The sequence below is a fragment of the Octodon degus genome, unplaced genomic scaffold (assembly GCF_000260255.1).
Source record: "Octodon degus isolate 3935 unplaced genomic scaffold, OctDeg1.0 scaffold00030, whole genome shotgun sequence".
Lineage (NCBI taxonomy): Eukaryota > Metazoa > Chordata > Mammalia > Rodentia > Octodontidae > Octodon > Octodon degus.
The window spans coordinates 19,957,218-19,961,727 of record NW_004524606.1 but is presented as its reverse complement, the minus strand read 5'-3'; positions in this window follow the sequence as shown (position 1 = coordinate 19,961,727).

The following is a 4,510-nucleotide window of genomic DNA, read 5'->3' as shown; positions in this document are numbered from 1 at the left end:
TCTTCTTCTTCTTCTTCTTCTTCTTCTTCTTCTTTTTTTTTTTTTTTTCAGAACCAGGAATTGAACTCAGGCCTTTGCGCTTGCCAGAGAAGCACTTATTCTACTGAGCCATCTCCCTGGCCCCTCAGCTTATTTTTCTACTTTCAGATAAAACTCAGTTTTTATTTGGAGATCCCTGGATCCTCACTCACTCTCTCTCAACCGTGTCCCTACAATTGGTCATCTCCAGCACAGTTTTAAAAAAGCAAAACTTCCAGCTCGATAGTTCTCTTGGTAATTTATCAAACTGATTTTTATCAACTTCAATAAAAAGGAAAAAAACCATAGCCCTCAAACACCACTCATCTCTTATTTTCCTCTCCTCTTCAATTTATTTATTTGACTGAGGGAAGAGCCACCGAGAATTGAACTCAGTACTTCATTCTTGCCAGGCAGGCACTGTGCCACTGAACAAAATGCCCAGCCCCTACCTCTTTGATTTAATTATATATAATTCTCCACAGCTATGCACACATGCAACTTTGTCACTAGCTCTTCTTAACTTAAATCTTCTTTGGATAAACATTTCATGAATACAGTCACTGAATTTACCAATTTTAACAATATTTATTATGTTTTGGAGTAACTAGTAAGATAATCTTTGTGTGTATGTGTGTTTTAGGGAAGGGTCTACAGGGTGTTCAGGGTCTCACTACTAGATCGGACTCGCAGTAATCCGCCTGTTTACAGCCTCCCAAGCACGGGGATTACAGGCATGTGCCACCACGCCCAGTCTCAATCCCTGTCTCAGCGTGCCCTGGGGGCGGGGCCAGCATGGCAGACCTGAGAATCGAACCCCAGACCCTGTACCTGCTTGCAGGCACTTTACTCTGCAGTTATTTGGCCTACCCTTAAGATAATCTTCTAACATATTTTGTGGAATTTTAACTCTAAGTGATAGTAATAGATGCTTGAAATTTTAAAGTTTTGAATATATATATATTTGCATTAGACATGAAATATATTTGTGGAATTCAGGATACAATCTGTATATTGTCAACAGAGCTATGACAATGTGACCTGTTGTAGAAATGAGTCTATAGTAATTATGAGCCTTTGTTCCTTATTTTAGCATGAAAATTTGTGCATATAGAAAAATCACCTTTTTTTTTCCTTTTTCACCATCCTCTCCTACTGTCAAATGTATTCATAGTAGTTAACCTTATGTTTTGGTATTTAGGATATAAAAAGACAGTGGAACTTAATTAGAAAACAAATGAATGTCACTCAAAAGTACGTAGAGGTTGATGGACTTTATAGGAGTTAGTGTTCATATGTTTTCATATGTAAGAGAGATGATCAGATGAATCTTTCCCATTTTTCTTTCCTCTTTTTAAAAATCTTTATTTATTTGGTACAGGGTCTTGCAGCTTGGACTCATAGTGAACTTTCTGTCTCAGCCTCCCCAGAGCTAGGATTATAGACATGTACCACCATGCCTGGTTTTGGTGGCCAGAAGGGCACACTTGGGCTTCCATGACCAACACGCATGCAGTACTATGAATCTAACCCGGGTCCTTGCACTTGCCAGGCAGGTGCTTAGACAGCCAGTCTATCTCTCCAGCCACCTTTCCCATTTTTTATGGGTTAAGTTGCCAGCTATCAGAGAAATACTAAGTATGAAATGGGAAAGAGATTCAAAGTAATCTGACCCAGCTTGCACACATATGAATTCAGAAATTGTATTGCATTTGTCCAAGCAGTTTAAATAAGAGTCATTGAAAAGCAAGGGCACTATCAAGGTTCAACAGTATCAATGCCTTTGTACTAGAGGATGAATAAACAAATGCCACTTGGGGGAACTCGTGTCTTACAATTTACAAGTAGTGAACAGTTTCTGTAAATACTAAGAGATGCGTTAGGGAGAGCTATGCACAAATGGTTTTTGGTGCCAGGTGACTCATTTTTGAACAAGTTCCACATTCAGCAGATGGTGATAATGCCAGCACTTAACCATGGGCTGAGTACATCAGAACAGCATGTTTCCACACTTCTCAGATGCTTATTTCTAAACATTATATAAAAACCATATCTTTGAGCTCCTCTGCACTTAATGATGGAGTCTAGGCCAGGCTTCTGTCTCTGGAGTCCACTTCCTCTCCCATTGGAAAGCCGAAGTGGACCACACTGAACACACAAAAAAGGGCCAGGCCCTGGGTACATCAGCCCAGAGTGTACCTATGACAGGCTTCGTCCATCTCCATCATCTCTCACAAGAATGTAGCCATATTGAAAGGATCTTCAAATCTCCATCAGATTTCATGTATTTCAGAGAAATCAAACTAAAAAAAACCCCTTAAAACATATGAAATGCAAGGAGCTTAAGGTCATCAAGACTAAGATATCTAACTTTTCACCCAAAGCATTACTATTTCTGCTTGTTAGAATTTGAACCAGATGTCTACCAAAGGACTGATGTGTTGAGCTCTTGGTCCCCAGTGCAGCCATGTTCAGATGCAGGGATTTGGGGAAAGGATCGGATCATGAGGGTTCTGATATCAGTGGATCAATCGACTATCATAACTGGGCATTTGGAGACACTGGAAGCTATAGAAGCCTAGTTGGAAGAGGTGGGTCACTGGGGCATACCTTTTCAGGGTACACTTGGTCCCTGGACTGCCCTTAACTCGCTCTTCACTTCCTGGCTGCCATAACGGGAGGAGATTTTTCCTGTCTCATCCTTCCATCAGGACATATTACCTCACCAAAGACTCAGAAACAGTGGAGCCCAGTAACCACGGACTGGGGTTCTGACACCATAAGCCAAAAATAAATCTTTCCCCTGTTGTTTTGTTCAAGTATTTTGTTACAGTAATGGAAGGCTGACTATAACATGCCTGTCCACGACACACAGTTGATGCTGAAAAGGGGTTACTCAGAGAGGGTATTTCCCAACACCCTAACATCTATGTAAGGGCATGTGACAAGTGTCAGCCAATGTAATGTGAGCAGAAGTAGCATGCAACACTTCTGAGCCAAGAAGATTGAGAAAAAGATGTAAGGTGTGATCAAAATATGTGGTGAGTGCTTAAATTAAATATTTATTGCAGTGAAAGACATACTGCTCCTTGTCTCCCTTAAAATATTCCCTCTCACTTGGCTCATCATTCTTGTCACTTTCTGGAGCAATTCTGAAGTCCTTTTGTATCTTTATAAGGTGAAATAAAAAATATACCAAACCACAAGACAGGCATAGTGGCACATGGCTATAATCCCAGCATTCAGAAGGCTGAGGCAAGAGGATCCCAGTGAGTTGAAGGCCAGCCTGGACTATATAGTGGGACCCTGTTTCAGAAAAATAAGAATGCATAAAAAATAAAAAATAAAATAAATCTCCTCAGAAAAATAAAAATAAAAAATATAGCAAACACTGTTGCTGATTGTCATCCAACAAAAAGGCAAGTTCATTAAAATATTATGCCATGTTCTCAACCACTTGATTCAGTAAATCTGTGATCACACCACTTCTGGCTCTTCTCCAAAGTCAAAATGACCATGAGAAGGAAATGTTTTGAGCTGATTCATGTTGTCGAGGCAGCCATAACAGTGTAATTGAAAACACTCCAAAAACTTCCAGAATTTCTTCAGAAAGTAGCAAGGAGCTGGGACTAGTGGCACATGCATAGAATTCCCACACTTGAAAGGCTAAGGCAAAAGGATCACTGCAAATTAAAGGCCAACCTGGGCTACATACCAAGATTCTGTTTCAAACAAACAGATAGATAGACAACAAGCCAAAACCAAAAACAAGAAGTGGCAGGAACAACAGATAAATGTGTTCAATGTGAAAGGAGTATTTTGGGAGTAATTAATGACAGTTTTTTTACTGTGATAATTTTTTAAAAAATGTAAACACTCACTGCATCTTTGCTCATACCCCATATGTACTTTCTTCTGTCTTCCTCTTCATGAAAGCAGAGATCTCCAAGGCTCTACAGGAGGGAAGAGCCGTGCCACAAGACAAGTCTGGGTGCCTGGATCACCACATGGAGGAAAAACCACCAGGACTATCTTAATCAATTGATTGCTATGTGAATAGGAAATACAGTTGCCTTTCTGGGCCCACTTCACCCAGCCACAGGGAGAAAATACTTGGAAAAATCTGCATTTTTACTGAACATGTGCAGACATTTTTCTTGTCATTGTTCCATGAACAGTAAAATATAACAACTGTTTATATTGTATTACGTGTTAGAGGTAATCTTGATGATTTCAAGTCCTATGGGGAGGCGCCTGTGCTATTTGCAAGCATTACATTACTTTACTTAAAACTTAAGCCTTCTTGGATTCTGGTTATCTGAACGATGTTCTGGAGCTAACCCCACATGGATAGCTACTGGCCACTGAAATCATGGTGTGCAACCAGGGAAATTGAGATTTATATTGTCTAGCATTCCGCTAATCAATACATAAGCTAACTGTTCCTCTATGCTTCCATCTCATATCTGAATTTTCTTTAAAAGGAATAATT